The sequence below is a fragment of the Tamandua tetradactyla genome, chromosome 7, assembly GCF_023851605.1.
Source record: "Tamandua tetradactyla isolate mTamTet1 chromosome 7, mTamTet1.pri, whole genome shotgun sequence".
Lineage (NCBI taxonomy): Eukaryota > Metazoa > Chordata > Mammalia > Pilosa > Myrmecophagidae > Tamandua > Tamandua tetradactyla.
In genome coordinates, this window is record NC_135333.1 from 75,082,441 (window position 1) to 75,100,013 (window position 17,573).

General features: G+C 38.7%; 1 long non-coding RNA gene across 1 annotated transcript; it reads left to right on the forward strand.

Moving 5' to 3' along the window:
- The first annotated feature begins 128 nt into the window (after nt 1-128).
- LOC143691524 (uncharacterized) lies at nt 129-16,508 on the forward strand. Its single transcript, XR_013179551.1, has 3 exons — nt 129-395; nt 4,727-4,827; nt 14,548-16,508. It is a non-coding gene; the product is annotated as an uncharacterized LOC143691524 (long non-coding RNA).
- Nucleotides 16,509-17,573: the final 1,065 nt, after the last annotated feature.

Genomic DNA, 17,573 nt, shown 5'->3' on the forward strand with positions numbered 1-17,573 from the left:
GGATGAGGTCATTGGTTTAAAAATAAAGAGATGGCGTCATTTGAAACCAATCCCAGTGAATGAACTCAGCGGAGCCCGGGGGAAAGGAGGAGACAGGCGAGGGCAAGGCGGTGGGCGGTGGGCGCCGGGCGGGGCTGCGCGCGCGCCCATGCCGCGGTCGCTGATCCTGGAGCGCGACTCCGCGTCTCATTTCGGCAGCTCGGGGAGGGGTCAGGTCACGTTCTCTTGCACAGTTCGGCGACTCGGAGGCAGGTTTCGCAGGCGCCGCTGGGAGGAGCCGGGGCTGCCAGAGGAGGCGGCCCTCGGCCTCCTTCTTCCGCGCCCGCGCGCCCCCCAGCTCTCCGCCCGCGTCTCGGCTTGGGGCCTCGCGCCTTTCCCTCGCAGAGCCCGAACAGGTATTTAAGGGTTTCCCCCACGAGAAGATGCGAAGCCCTTTCCTTTTGCTTGGGCTGTTTCCAGCTGCCTTACCAACGAAGGGAAAAGCAAACAGTGATTTGAGAGAATTACAATCGCTCTTTAAAAAGTCTAATGAATCCAAAATGCAGGGCTCTGCTGTCTCCGTAAAAAGAGAAATTACAGGTACTTTAAGAAAATCAAGCATTTTCTTAAATGACTGTAACCAAGTATTCAGCTGTCGTTGAAAGCCCTCACACATACGTTCCTAAAGTATAAATATGATGAGAATAGCATCTTAAAATGCTTTCTAAAAATGTTTTTTACATCTGTATCACAGTAATATCTTGCGATCGGTGGTTGCAGCCTCTTGAAAGGTGCAAGACCTTGTTGATTTAACGCCACACACCTCATGCGCTTTTTTTTATTTGAACTTATTAAAATAGCTTTGTTTTGAGACTACATTACGCACCCTGGTTTGTCCAGAGGTGATGACAAACCGGGACTCAGAATCGCTAAATAGGACAATCGGAGCTTTATTCCAATGTTCTTTCTTTGAGCATTTGAGCATGAAGTACTTCCACAAGAAGTATTCACGTGGATATCATATAACAAAGATGTGATTAATGACTGAAAAGCATCCTGTAGGCAGTGAACTGTTCCATGAGCCAGAATTTAGGTGCAGAAATAATCCAGTTCTTAAAGCATTCCGTTAGCAGTGTACTGAATTAGGGAGACTGGTCCCTAAGGGCATCTTTGTTGTGGGATATCCAGGTGGACACTGCCTAAGCGACTTTTTTTTAATTGGTGAAAGAACTGAGAAGCTGATTTAAGTGGGTTGGAAGAATAAGACATCTCTGTTACTTCTTTTATACCTTTAAAGGTTGCTATTGAAGTGCATTTGCTATTGCTGGCAATCATAGTATTATGGTTAGTATTATGGGGTAAAACTCTTGGGAACTTCTGGCCCATCTTTGAATCGAGGAATAGGACGCCAGTTGGAGATGGGGAAACAGCCAGGTACTTCAGGCAGTAAGAGAAGCCTGAAGGCCGCAGAGGCAGAGCTCGCTTTCAGCATCTGCGGTTGACCTCCAAGACTTGTCCTCTGGTGGCCAGGAGATGTTACTGCAGCTTCTTGGTATTACCTGTGCTCTGCAAGTAAACCTGTAAAAAATCTACTAGTTGTAAAGGATCTGCATCTCGAATCCACTTAGTTGGAGGGCTGGGATGTTTAGGAAGAAGGGAAAAGATAAAGAATTCTGTACTAGAGGTAAAGAGCATGGCTCTTGTTTAGATGAAAGATCCAAGAGAATTTATGGAGTATCCTTTACATCTGTTGCTCTATAGCCTTACTTTAAATGATGTCTGGAAATCTTTCTTCCCTTTCTTCATTCATTCAAAAATTAAATTTGAGTACTTACTATGTAAATGGCTTTATGACAGCTATTATAGGAACCTCCCTCCTTCTTAGGGAAATAATTAATTAATAATTAATGATTGAGTGGCTTCCGATATTGGTTAAAAGAGCTCAGAGGAGAAAAGAAGCCCTGTAGGTTGGAATTGTCAGGGAAAGTCTACTTATGAAGAGCTTTGACCTCATCTTGAAGGATAGTTAAGATTTAATTTGGGGTAAAGGGGTCAGTGGAGGGATTATTCTAGAAGGAAAATGGCATTAGCAAAGACATGGAGGTGGAATAAATAAGGTGTATTCAGTTGAGGGATGAGTAGTCCATTTAGCTATAGTAGACATTTGTGTTTAACAATTAGGTATGAGGTTAAACTTAAGAGATGTAGAGGCACATTATGGGGTACTTGATTGTTAGGATAAATGTCTTAATAGTACAGCATGTTACGGAGAAACCATTGAACATGTTTATTTCACTAAACAGTCCATTTCTCCTTGTTCTACTAAGAGTACAAACATAATTTGTATATATACAACAATGAAATAAAAATGAAAAACACTATACCACTTAAAATTGCTCTAAAGAATATGAAATATTTAGATATAAATCAATCAAAGCATGTACAGGATCTATAGGCTGAAAATTGCAAAATGAAAGAAATTAAAGAAGACCTAAATACTTAGAGGAACTTCCATGTACAATGGATTGGAAAACCCATTATAGTGAAAATGACAATTTCCCAAAATTGTTCTGCAGACTTAATGCAATTGCTATCAAAATCCAAGCAAGATTTTTGTAGACATAGACAAACTTACTATAAAAGAGCTTTCAGCAAATTTAGATGGGAGAGAGGATGATAGATACATTTTTAATTCTGCCTCTAATTATCACAAGTATTATAAAAACTTTCAGATTTCAGAATCAAATTAAATGTAATCTTTAAGAAAAAGCATCTTTAAGAAAATGTCTATACTGGGATAAAAAAAATGGAAAATAGTAATAAAGATGCTGCAACAACAAAAAAATTGTGACCCAGAAGTTTAAGTGAATTTTGTGTCATCTCAAATGACCCTAGAGGAAAAGAATTGGATAATAGTGATGTCCTTTTGTTTTGATACAGAAAATATGTCTTTTTAAAAAATGGTTGTCTGTTTTTGAAGGCCAGTAATTTCAAAATGTTTTTTCCATTTGCTGAGTAAACATAGGTTTCAGTGTGCACAGTTTTAAAATTTGCAGTGGCTTTCAGACTAACAATGACAACATTCAGTAGCAACCTTCATGTTTCTAAATGTAGACATTTACCTTGAGGAACCGTCTTTAACCAGTAACTGAACCTCTTGTTCAATGTTGGTTAAATAGCAAGACGGGATATTCTGACCAAATAGCAAAATACTATTTTGATTACAAAGTACTTTTTAAATTTGTGTATGTCAATTTTTTTAATGTCTTAAAGAAAAAGATCTATTCTTAAGTTGCTGAGTTTTAGGAATATCTCAAACCAACACTATAAAGACACTAGAAATTTTTGAAATGAACTAATGTCATAGAATGTCAAATCAAAGGTATAACTAGCAACTCTTTTGTACAAGGTATATACTGGGCTTTTAATTCTTATAACCTTTATCTCTCCTGTTTTACAGTTCAGAAATCAAGGCTAGCAAAGGTTAAGGAGTTTGCTAGAAGACACATGGCTACTAAACAGCATGCTAGGACTTAAACCCAAGTTTTCCCTCACAGACTTTTTGTTGAGAAGATAAATAAAAATATAAAGTACACATAGTTCAAAATAACATCATAAGCAATCCACTATCTTAAAATGCACTTCTGTGATGATTAGTCAAATTTAACTTTCAGATATAAGCCACAAAAGTTAAGAAAAATGAGAGCTGATTGAGCTGGGGCAGAAGAGTCAGCCAGCTATAAATTCCAGCTCTGCCACATACTACCTATGTGGCTTGAGGGAAACTTCATTTCCTCATCTCTAAAATGAAGATAACTAATGCAAACCACAGTTGATGTGAAGTTTGAATGAAGTACCGAGAAAAATACCAAGTACAGTGCATAGCATGTATGTAGTAAATACTCACTAAATACTGACTCTGTCTTTTCTGGGAATGGCTGTATGTAGAACTGACTTAGATCTTGAACAAAAGATTGAACTGGGAAATTAAAAGAGAATGGGGGAAGGGGGACGGGTGATGGCGCAGTGGCAGAGTTCTCACCTGCCGTGCCAGAGACCCCGATTCGATTCCCGGTGCCTGCCTATGCAAAAGTAAATTAATTAATTAATTAATTTTAATTTAAAAAAGAGAGAGGGGACTTTTATTCCAGGAAGAGAAAAAAAGCACAGTCAGAAACTGCAGGAAAAAGGTTTAAAATAGTTTAACTCAAGCAGAACATTTGTATTTAATAGAAATCAATTGACTGTTTTGTTTTGTTTTGTTTTGTTTTTTGTATGGGCAGGCACTAAGAATTGAAGCTGGGTCTCTGGCATGGCAGACGAAAATTCTGCCACTGCGCCACAGTCACACCTGTATTTAATGGTATATAACAATCTGGAAAGCTCTTTGGGGCCAGATTACATAGGGCATCAGCAAAAGATTTTAGACTTTATGCTGTAAGTAGCAGGAAATGATGGAAAGTTTTGTTCTTTCTTTGATTAAGCTTTATTGGCCTTATTTTCCATTATAAAACAATATGTGTTCATTGTAGAAAGTCTGCAAGTTACAGAAGAGTATGAAGAAGAAAACAACAAATCACCTTATTAATGGTTACCTTAGGAGAGTAATACATTTTTTAATCATTATATCCTTTTGTGGTATTTTGATTGTTTTTTTTATGATGTACATTTATTATTTTAATAATAACATTTATAAATACATGGAAAACACTAAATACTTTTATATAACTCTTCTTTGTATGCAAAGATTTGCCTCTAAAATATGGAGTTGCATATTTGAGATGGTCTGATGACCAGTGAGAACTCCCCAGTGCTGGCATGAGAACATTTGACCTCCACTTTTATAAGGTAAAATAATTGCTTATCTTTATTATGCATCATGCCCTATAGTATCAGCATATAGTTGTAACATTTTTCCTCTTACACTTATATAATGAAACTATTTAAATTTTCTATCATCACACTAATCCAAGGATAACGTCTAGGAATGTTTGGGTGTACCTTCTCCACTTTAAAGATTTGAACCTGGAAATGGATGGCATAAAAGTGGGGTTTTAGGGGGTTCAGTCTGACCAAAGCATATTAGAAAAATATAAGGCAGGAGATTATGGAACAAAGGAGACCATATAGGACTATGTCAGCAACTCAAGCGTAAATCAAAATGGGGCAAGACCAGTCCAGTGGCAATGGACATGGAAAGAAAGCAACAGATGCAAGAAATAGTACAGAGGGACTCAGCATCGAGGGATTGAGAAAACCTTCTCAACCAAAAGGGGGAATTGAGAAATGAGACAAAATAAAGTGTCAATGTCTGAGAGATTCCAAAGTCAAGAGGTTATCCTGGACGTTATTCTTCCACATAATATAGATATTACCTTTTTAGTTAAGTTGTAACAGAGAGGTTGGAGGGAACTGCCTGAAAATGTAGAGCTGTGTTCCAGTAGCCATGTTTCTTGAAGACGATTGTATAATGATATAGCTTTCACAGTGTGACTGTGTGATTGTGAAAACCTTGTGTCCGATGCTCCTTTTATCTACCTTATGGGCAGATGAGTAAAACATATGGATTAAAAATAAATAAATAATAGGGGGAACAAATGTTAAAATAAATTTAGTAGATCGAAATGCTAGTGATCAGTGAAAGGGAGGGGTAAGGATTATGGTATGTATGAATTTTTTTCTGTTTTCTTTTTTATTTCTTTTTCTGAATTGATGCAAACATTCTAAGAAATGATCATGATGATGAATGTACAACTATGTGATGATATTGTGAGTTACCGATTATATATGTAGAATGGAATGATCATATGGTATGAATGTTTGTGTTTGTATGTTGGAATGTTTAATAAATACATTTTTTCAAAAATAGACAAAAAAAGAAATAGTACAGAGAATTGATAGAACCTGGTTATTCATTAGCTATGCAGGGTGAAAATGAGTAATGAAAGATGATGTTAAGGTGCCACCTTTGGCAATTTACATAAGCCTCGATTTCCTAATCAATAAAATGGTGGCAATAATCATACCTTCCTCATAGAGTTTTTGGGAGGATTAAATGGATGATTTCTAAAATACTTAGCATAACAGTTGGAATGAATTCTTAGTAAATGTTAGCTGTTATTGTTTTCATAGATATTTAACCTGAATGACTAAATTAATAATGAAATTCTTAAATAGGAATGTCAGGATGGAGGTCTGATGGGGGAGAGTGAGCAAGACCGAGCTATGTTTAGACATGTCAAATTTAGGTTCAGGGTGGGCAATCAATTTAAAATGTTCAGCAAGAATTTACTATTGGCCAGTGATGTTTTTGATGATAGTAACATTCTATTAACACTTCATATTAATGAGAAGCAGATTTTTAGAAAATGGATATCCACTGTGAAATATTATCTGCCCAACTGCCCTCAGCTCCACTTAACTTCAAGAAATTACCTGAACTAATGAACAATATCTATGTTTGTGCTGGTTTGAAATGGTGTACGTACCCTAGAAAAGCCATGTTTTAATCCTAATCCCATTTTGTAAAGGCAGCCGTTTCTTCTAATCCCTATTCAGTATTGTATGTTTGAAACTGTAATTAGATCATCTCCCTGGAGATGTGATTTAATCAAGAGTGGTTGTTAAACTGGATTAGGTGGAGGCGTGTCTCCTCCCATTTGGGTGGGTCTTGATTAGTTTACTGGAATCCTTTAAAAGAGGAAACATTTTGGCAAATGAGAGAGATTTCTGAGAAAGCAGAGAATGACACAGCCACTAGAAGCAGAGAGTCTACCAGCCAGCAACCTTTGGAGATAAAGAAGGAAAATGCCTCCCGAGGAGCTTCATTGAAACAGGAAGCCAGGAGAGAAGCTAGCAGATGACCCCTTGTTCACCATGTGCCTTTCCAGATGAGAGAGAATCCCTGACTGTGTTCACCATGTGCCTTCTCACTTGAAAGAGAAACCCTGAAATTCATTGACCTTCTTGAACCAAAGTATCTTTCCCTAGATGCCTTAGATTGGACATTTCTATAGATTTGCTTTAATTGGGACATTTTCTTGGCCATAGAACTGTAAACTAGCAACTTATTAAATTCCCCTTTTTAAAAGCTCATTCTCTGGTAAATTACATTCCGGTAGATAGCAAACTAGAACAATGTTGTGCTGATTTTCTAGCTGAATGGCTCTTCAAGAAGGACAGATACCAATGTGCTGAAGTTCCTAGACTTTGGAACCAGACAGATCTGTTGAAATCCCAACTGTCCCACCTATTAATTGTCTGGTCTCAGACAAATTAACTCTCTAAAACTTACTTTTCTTATTTACAAAGTGAAGTAATAAAATTTTCTACTTCACCCCCCCCAAAACCATTCCAGCCAATCCTAAAGAACACTTAGGGCAATGTATAAGATTCTACAAAGGTTCCAAACACTAGGGTAACTTTTCAGAAACCTACAACCTCCAGATGGGTCCCTGAACCACGTAAGTCCTTAAACCTAGAGGGCCCAGCCTCTCCAGAACATCAGCTAGTTCCTTCTCCCTACCCCATATTATTTACAGCCTCTTCCAACATGAAAAAGTTAAAATGGCCATGGCCCAAATACCCCTAAAAAGTGGGATAGAAAGATCAAATGTGATGGTTGAATTATACAGAGAAGGTAGGGTGTAACAAACAAATATGACTGCTGAATCATTAACTTGATATTTCTTTTAGTCCCCAGTATCTTAGAGCAGCTAGAAGTAAAAACCTAAAATTGTGGAATTATAACCCATACCAAACTCTGAATCTGTTCTACCATTAATTGTTGTGCTGTGCTTTGAAGTTTATTGCTTTTTATATATGGTATTTTTCACAAACAAGAAAAAAAGTCAATTATGATGATAAAAAAATATTCATTCCTTCTAGTCTCCTATATTCTGGAGCAACTAAAAGGAAAAATCTGAGGGAATGGTATGGTAACCCATGACAAACTCTGGGATCTGCCCTGTAACTACTTGTTGAAGAGTGCTTTGAAAACTATTACTTTTTTCTTTCTTTGCTTTGTATATATGTTATTTGAAAAAAATTTTCTACTTCATAAGGTTGATAGGAATTCTAAATGAGACTGTTTAGGTAAAACCCTTGGTGTATGTGAAGATACTCCACGTGCCACCACCCAGACCCCAGATGTCTACAGGCGCGTGAGCTGCGGACCACCCAAAGCCAAGACTATTCTGCCGTCTCCTGCCACCCCCAACCTACTGTTCCTGCAAGTCTCATCTCAGTCAGCAGCATCCCCCACGTTCTCCTCTCCACCACCCCCAGTCCCCCAGCTCCACCCTACCCCACCCCACCACCATCACTCCTGCCAGAATGGACTGTCCTCACTCTCATGCTGCTACTAACACTGTTAATCATACCCCTAGGGTCTTATTTCACTCTCTTCTCTCTCTCCACCCTTCTTCATCTTGCCTTCAGTCAGTCCTCCTCATACTTGCCCGCCAGCTCCCTTCCATGCCTCTGACCCCCCTCCACCAATTTTCTACCCAGCTACCTAGCCGGTGTTTCACAAACATCAGACCCCACCACCTGCCTACTTAAAAAAAATTTTTTTTCAGGATGTGATAAACACCAAATAGAGCCATTAATCCTCTCTCTCCTTGAGGTTATGAGTTATGGTTGTATTTCTTCTCCATCCCTTATGGTGCTAAGGATGAGAAGAATTTCTACTAACTGCCAATGGCTTTGCCCCCATGTCTGTGTTCTTCAGCCTCTCTCTGTGTCACAGTCCTTTTGGGATCTTGTTACCCATAGTGTGAAATCCCAAAATACCAGGCAACATTTTGGGACAATATAGTCTGTCAGCCTTTGTTTGGAGAGAAACTCTACTAGTTTACTATTGCTGCTGTAAACAAATTGCCACAAACTTAGTGGCTTAAAACAACACAAATTAATTATCTTACTGTCCTGTAGTTTAGAAGTTCAAAACTATGGGTCTCACTGGGCTAAAATCAAGGTGTCAATTGGGCTGTGTTTCTTTCTGGAAGCTCTAGGACAGAATCTGTTTTCTTGCCCTTGCCAGTTTCTAGAGGCTGCCCACATTCCTTGGCTCATGGCCCTCTTCTTCTATCATCAAAGCCAGCAACAAATTCTCACAACACTGTCTCTCTGGTTCTCTTCTTCCTCCCTCTTCCCCTGTTAAGATCCTTATTGGGCCCACCTGGATAATCCATAATAATCTTCCTATCTTAAAGTTTGTTGTTGATTTGCAACCTTAATTCCATCTGTAACTTTAATCCCTCCTTTCCATGTAACCCAGCATATTCACAAATTGCAGGGATTAGGATCTGGACGTCTTTGGGGGGCCATTATTCTGCCTGCCACAGCCTCCATGAAGAGAACTCCAGGGCAGTTTACCCTTGCTTTAACCCTCTGCCTTAGAGGGCCCAACTGATTTACCAAACAGTGAACCATCAATCACAATTTCATAACTGCAGTAATCACAATTAGGAGGCCTTTCATGACAAGATTTTTCTTCCAATCCAATCCTAATTCTGCCACATGCTTAAAAGATGTATCTGCAGTCAAGCAGAATGAACATTAACTAAACATTTTTAAAGAAATACCAATGCCAGTAAATTCTCTCCAGCCTGAGAAAGAAAAGTTTATTGCTAACCATTCATTTATATAAATGATATGATGTCCATTTCATTTCTGAAACTAAATCACACCCTACAAGCCTAACATGATTGTTATCTATATACTTATTTCTTTAACAGAACTTCAACACCAGTGTTTTCATTTTAGTTCTGATTGATGATTAATGGACAACAGAGTATGTCTTAAGAGAGACAGGTGAAAAATATCAAGTTGCAAGGCAAAGCATGTAAAATATCACAGATTGAAATCTTTGTTTTTTTAAAGGGTAAAAGGCCATGATTACTATTTTAGGAGTAGCAAGGGCTCAAAATCTTTAGTTGGAATTGGGTAGAACCTAAGTACCTTTGAATTTCATTGTGAAATTCAGTATTCCCATCTTTAAGTTCTTTTATCTCAGAAATATATAAATGTACTCAAAATAAATCTGAGGAATTTCCACATTAAAAATTTTTAATGACTGTTGTTCATTTTCTAACCCATAGGAAACTAACCTTAGTATGTAACTGAAAGAACATAAGCTAGAAAAACAGGAGTGTCTAGCACTAAATTGCTTTATGACTTTGGTTAGGACACTCAAGAGAAGGAAGGGAAACAGAACCAACAAGTATTGAACATCTATTATTGCCAAGTGCTGTGTTTACATACATTATCTCACTTAATTCCACAAGCCTAGTAGATAGATATTGATATCCTTACTTTAAAGACGAGGAAATTGAGGCTCTGAATTGATTAGTGATTTTCCACTAGCATGTAGCTAAAAAGTGGCAGTACTGTGATTCAAGTCCAGTTCTGCCTGTCTCTAAAGCCTAGGCTTACTCCCTCCACAACCCTATGCTGCTCTTCCCTGAGCCCCAAGTTGCCTCAGCTAGAAAATAAGGGAGTTGAATCCAACAATCTTCAGCGCCCCTTGTAGCTCTTACTGGATGGCTTTCATGACTGGAAAGGGAAAGAGGACTTAGAGAAAGGGGCTTAGTACTGGAACATCTTTCTCTCCCAAGCAGAAGAGTTACTCTCCCAGACTACAAAAGGAGGCTGCTACTGCTGACAACACCGCAAATGATGATGGGCCTCCCCAGCACCCACCACTTTAAGCAAGCTGCTGGTCTTATTCCCCTTTGTGGGGCCATTTTTTTTTTAACATGCATTTCCAAAAACAAATCCACTGACAATTATTGTTGAGAATTTTATTGTGCCCAACACTGAGTTAAATTGTATTGGGAGACTCGATAGGGGACAAGAAGAAGTATAAGACATAGTCTAAAGTATAAAACATAGTTTTCAGGAAACTTACCACTAGCTGAGGAAACACAACTAACATTGTAAAACAATCTTTAAAAGACAACTCATAACTTAAGACTGAACTGTGGAGTCCAGACAATAAGTACTATAGGAGTTCAGAAAAATGGGAGGTCAATGTAGGCTGTAATTCCCAGAGAAGGCTTCGTGAGAACTGGGGCAAAGACATTGTTTTTCACCTTGCACTCGGGGCTGGTCTTTCTTGGCCTTTCCCGTAATTGTGAAATTCTGGTATGGCCCTTTCACATAGTTCAAACACTCTCAACTTTGGAGGCTGTAGTGATGTCCTTCATAACACGTCATCTGAATGCCACTTCATCTTTATTGGCACATATGGGAGGGGTAAAACTTCAATGGTATGCAAACACCGTCATGGATACTTGCTTCAAGCCCTGGGAAGTTTCATGCAAAACCAGTTTCTCAACAGGGCAACTGTTGTGTAAAGGTGTAAAAAGCTTGAGAAACCAGTTAAAGGCAAAGCCTGTCACAGCAAGAACCAGGTTTGAATCGGACCACTTTCCTGTCTGTGTTAGCAATGGTTGACCTCCAGTCCCTTGCTGCGGGGCTACTGTGCTTAAGCACTTCTCCAACACATTGGCCAGAAGCCAGAGGCTTTGTCCTATGCAGCAAGAACTCTTTATCCTACAGCCCCCTGCATCTGCCCACTCTCACAGGTTACTAGCTTAATAACAAACTCTAGATCTGCAATTTTTTTCCAAAATTCTAAATCCCTCCAATTCTCAGACAACTAAATATACAATCCTTTCCCCAGATTCTATCTAAAACATAATCTGGGAATAAAGATGATATGAGATTATATGAGAGGATAAGGTGGACTAGTAAATAATTATTCACTATATATTCACTATGTGTTCAGAGGCAATGCTGGTCTGAGGAATATTTTCCAAACTAGTTAATGACACAAGATGAATACACAGGAAATAATAGCTATGTATATCTGAGAGAATAATAGTATCAAGTGCTAAATCAAGAGTAATCAATTCACTGTGCAGACAACGAAATCAATTCGTTGAGCCCTTGATCTTGGAATTTGCCCCTGTGAAACTTATCCCTGCAAAGGATAGGCTAAACCTACTTAAAATTAGACCTAAGAGCTATGCCCAGAGAATCTCTTTTGTTGTTCAGATGTGGCCTCTCTCTCTAAGCCTACACGGCAAGTGAACTCATTGCCCTCCCCCACTACGTGGGACATGACTCCCAGGGGTGTAAACCTCCCGGCAGTGTGGGACAGAAATCCTGGGATGAGCTAGTATTTGGCATCAAGGGATTGAGAAAACCTACTTAACCAAAAGGAGGAAGAGAGAAATGAGACGAAATAAAATGTCAGTGGCTGAGAGATTTCAAACAGAGTAGAGAGATTATTCTGAAGGTAATCCTTATGCATTATATAGATATTCCCTTTTTAGTTTATGGTATATTAGAGTGGCTAGAGGGAAGTACCTGAAACTGTAGAGCTGTGTTCCAGTAGCCATATTTCTTGAAGATGATTGCATAATGATAATAGCTTTTACAATGTGACTGTGTGATTGTGAAAGCCTAATGTCTGATGCTTCTTTTATTTACAGTAATGACAGATAAGTAAAAAATATGGATAAAAAATAGACAAATAATAGGGGGAACAAAGGTTAAAATACACTGAGTAGATTGAAATACTGGTGGTCAATGAGAGGAAGGGGTAAGGGGTATGGTATGTATGAGTTTTTTCTTTTTTCTTCTTTTGCTGGAGAGATGCAAATGTTAAAAAAAATGATCACGGTGAGGAATACACAACTATGTGATGATATTGTGAGCCATTGATTGTATACCATGTATAGAATGTATGACAAGAATATTTGTATGTTTAAAGTTTACAATAAAAATATTTGAAAAAGAAGTAATTGATTGAGAAAAGTGAGAAATCAATAAAAACAGAAGGAGGAAAAGTTTCATAGAGCTAAGGTTTAGGATAGACCCTAAAGAATAGGAAGTATTTGCATAAGCAGAAAGGAGAAATCATGATATTCTAGAAAAGTGGACTATCAGAACCAGAGGCAAGAAAAGTAGAAGGTCCATTCATGGAAAGCTGAGGTTGTCGGCCTGTCTCGAGAAAAGGTGGTGTCCAAATGTGCATAGCAAGAATTCTTAGGAAATCAGATCATATGGATAAAGTTAATTCATCAACAAATTTAACAAATATTTTTTTCTAGGTCCCTAACCAGGTAATAATAATTATACCTTATACTTATTAGAGCTTACAACGTGCCAGGTGCTGTATTAAGCACCATACATACAGAATCTCATTTAGTCATCACTATAGACCTGTGAGGTATGCACTGTTATATTCCATTTCCAGATGAAAAAGACAAAGCCTAGAGAAGTTCAGTAGATTGCTCCATATCACACATTTACTTAGTGGAAAAGCCTGGATTTGAACCAAGGGACTCAGCTATTAGCCTGGGTTCTGAGCACAAGGCTAAACTGCCTCCATACATATTATTTCATTAAATCCTTGTAAAGTCTCTATGATGCAGTTATTATTATCCCCATTTTACAAATGGGGATCCAAGGCTCTAAGAGTCTGTGAATTGCCTCTAAGCACAGAGCTGGGATTTGGAAACAGGTCCACAAAGTTTAAGTCCGTTACAATTTACAGTAACTACAGCTGGCTGGCAGCACGGATGTCTAGGATGGGATCAAATTAGGGGAGCCCATGATAGCCTGATAAGAGCAAGAAGCCTATCTGCTTGTGACAGAGAAGAACTTTAGGGTTTTGAACAGAGATGTGACTTGATAAATGAAGATAGGTCTAGATATGGCTTTTGACACTAGAAGTGGTAAGAACCTAGAAATAGAAATAGTGGGGGATAGAAAGACAGAACCAATGATCAATATTTGAAGGAATATATCATCTTTCTTGGGACTAATGGCTGAGGATGATGAAAGAGAAGATTCAAAGTGTGTTGCTTCTGTGTCTGAATGACTTAATGAACTACTCACAGGCACTGAGAAGTTAAAGGGCTGCTGGTTTGGGGCATAAAATGATGGTTGTTTTTTGATATGTTGCAATCTGCTTGGCAGAACAACAACTGGCACATTTCAGAGGAAATGACTAGGAGGTCATCGGGTGTGGGATTGGAGCTTGGGTAGAGAGCAGAAGCTGTCATTTATATCTGATAAATAAGCTCAGCAAGGACCACAGAAGGGTCAAACCCCAGGAAAGATAAGTTTTTAATAGAATAAGCTGGGAGTCAGCAGAGAACAAAAATGCAGCAGAATGAAAGAGATCAGGCAAAAGGGCAAGCCATAGGCCAAGACAAGTAAGTGGTCAGGACTGGGGCATAGATAAAAATTGAAGGGACACAGCAGCAAATGAGATCTCACCCAGTATCGAGGAGAAATAATCACTGAACAATTTCCTGCCTTTCTTCTTGTATTTTGAGGTGTTCACCTATTGCAGGAACCAATCCAGCTGAACTGCATGGACCCTATAGTCTTGAACAATTAGGAACTTCCCTAGCAGGAAGGGCGACATCAGCATAGGGGAGTATTGAAGTTATGAAAAAGGGCCTTCTCCTCTGAAAACTTAAATGTCTATGGATCCCACAAAAATCTCCAAAAGCCCAGCTAATTTTTTTTTTTTTGCATGTACAGGCAATGGGAATGGAATCCAAGTCTCTGGCATGGCAGGAGAGAACTCTGCCACTGAACCACTGTGGCCAGCCCAGCCCATCTAATTTAAACAACTCTTGGACTTACCTCTTTTTGATAAAGATCTTGATTTCTTTGCCAAGTTGGTGGAGCAGTGTAGAGGGGGTGGAGGTATTTATAAAGCCATGGATGCTTTAGCTACCTGGCTCAAATGTCCCTTCCAATCCGGAAAGAGAACAGGGTAGTCAATTGTGGTCAATTTGCAGAGCAAACTCCCCTTCTGGACTTTCTCCTCCCTCTGCCCTCTCTCCAGAGCACTGGGAGCATGAGACAATGGTCAAAGCCCCACCCTCTATGACCTCTTCTGACTGACAGAATTAAGAAAATGAGACATAGAATAGAGTAACTCAGTCAACACCTGGGAGGGATTACCTGAGACAGGAACCTGAGAGTCCTACGACTTCAGTTCTTGCTTACTGACCTTTAGAAGATCCCTTTTCAAGTTCTAGGGTCCTTCCTGTAACTGTCTTGACAGAGATCATCTCCAAGTCTACATCCAGTTCCTTCCTTACCCAATGTGTAACATGGTTCTAGGTAAGGGGCCCTCCACAACCCAGGACAATCCAAAGAGGCTCACCGACACTTAGAAGTAGCAGGGTGGAGTTCTTCCTCATTTTACAAGTGTAGAAATAGGGGCTGAGGGTTGTTGAGTGTCTTGCCCAAGGGTATACACCTGGTTAATTGCAGAACAAGAAGGAAATTGCAGGCCTCTGATCTACTCTGTAATTCTCTTTGAGATAAACAGATCTTAGTTGAAATATTTGGAATTCTATTTATATTGAAACTTTGCTTTCCCCAGAATCTAGTCTCCTTTTACTGCCATCTTTTTCTCAAAAGATGTTTGAAATGCCAGATTAGAGGTCTAGAAAAGAATAATAACAGCAGTGATGGAGGGGGAAATCTCGCTGATTACCCACAAAACCATCACAGACTGCCTATTATACTGTGGCTAAACCTCAGACATGCCCTCAGCCCTCACACAGCTGAGCCTAGTCCTTTCTGTCACTGCCTCATGTCGACTTTGGTCCCTGCCCCTGAAATCCATAATTGCCATTGTCAATAGGCAGCTCATCTGCTTAGCAGGGACCCTCTAAGACTCTGGCAAGATAGATGAATGACAGTTTAGCTCATTGTAAACATATTTATCAGGCAAACTTCAAGGAAAACTGGTTGCTCAAGCCTTCTACCTCAAGAAAAAGAGTTTTGTGTGAAGCTCAACATGGTACAAAATAGATGTATGCAAGTTTGTTCCATTACTACATTCGTTTGAAAGGTATCTGTGAGTCAATTCAGCACACAAAAAGATACTACATCCCCACCCACCCCAGGAGATATTTCAAACTATAAAATTAACCAAAGAAATGGATTATCTGTTTTAGCAAGCATATGCATCTTTTCTACATCACTTTCTGAGAATGCAGGAATTCAAGTTTAGAACATCAAAATTACAGCCATATATTCATAAAATATGAGAGCTGGATGGGACTTAGAAATCTTCTATTCTAGCCATAATTTTGTAGAAAAAGAAGCTGAGGTTTCCCATTACTATACAGATTAAGATGACACTCATTTCTTTACAAGCCAAAGTTGATTGTTAGCTCTCTCATGGAGCTAGTGGTTAGACTAAAACCCATGATATTTTTCATATAAACTATTACCAACCTTGATTTTCCCCAACTCAGGTTTATACAATAAATTTTTTAAAATTTTGTTCAGAAATTGTTTACATTTTCCCTTTCCTTTCCATTTTGCTAGTTTTAACTCAATATTCCAGTCTATGATTTGAATTTTGGATCTGTCTTACATTGTATATGGGAAAAAGATCATCTGCTGTTATGTATTTTACAGTGTGCTCGCTATCTCCCCTATTAATAGCTAAATTGTTCTAAATAAAATTCTATTTATGAAAAGCATTTAATTTGGAATTCCTCCACCTACTTTTTCAGATCTCGAGGAAGCTGGATCACTTTTCTTCTTTCTTATGCATTCCCCAGGGAGAAGAATATTGTTAGAGCTTGTCTCCTACAGGGAGTGGGTGTGACTGGGATAATATGGTAAGAAGCCACCCTCTAAACTCCAGAGTCCAGAGGACTCTTTATTGCAATCCATTTGGATTCATAAGTTAATAGTTTATCTTCCACTGACCATGAAAGCTGGCCAAATAAGAAGAAATTTGTGAGTGGGAAGGAAAGAGGGAGAATTTCCTAATGATTTTTTTTTTTTTTTTTTTTTTAAAGGAAAGACAGAGAGAAGGAAGGAAGGAAGGAAGAAAGGGAAACATCTTTTAAACATTTTTTCTTGTTTTATTGTATTTTGTTTTTCCGTTTTTGTTACATGGGCTGGGGCCGGGAATCGAACCGAGGTCCTCCGGCATAGCAGGCAAGCACTTTGCCCGCTGAGCCACCGCGGCCCGCCCTCCTAATGATTTTTATTGTTGTTGTTTTTACCTCAAAAGGATAGCTGTTGCATGCAAAAGGAGAATTAAGTTGAGTGGAATATTTGGGATTACTCTAGATATTGTAAGTAGCCAGAAACCTAACTTAACTTTTTTTCTAACTTAACAGAAACTTAACTTAGCTTTTTTTCTTCATCTTCCTACATGTCTAGCATTTATCAAGCACTTATTATGTGCCAAATACTGTGCTAAATTCTTTTAACCTCATTAATTCAATCAGACAGAAGAGTCTTCCACTTCATTGTAGGTCTAAGAAAAGTTAGCAAGGCTAACTAAGATGATAATGATGACCCTGCTAAAAACAATATGAAGCAATTTTGAAATTAGCCTAGTTAATGAATGCTGATGAGATTCTTATCATTGATATGCTAGAGTATTATCATACCTTATGACATCTTAGAGGTAAAGTTATCTGTCAGAGGAGTTCCATGATCCTCAGGACTCCTTACTGTCCCTTAGTGTTCCCCTTAGTTTCCCTTCTGTGCTTACTCATGAAGCAATCTGTGAGAAGCAC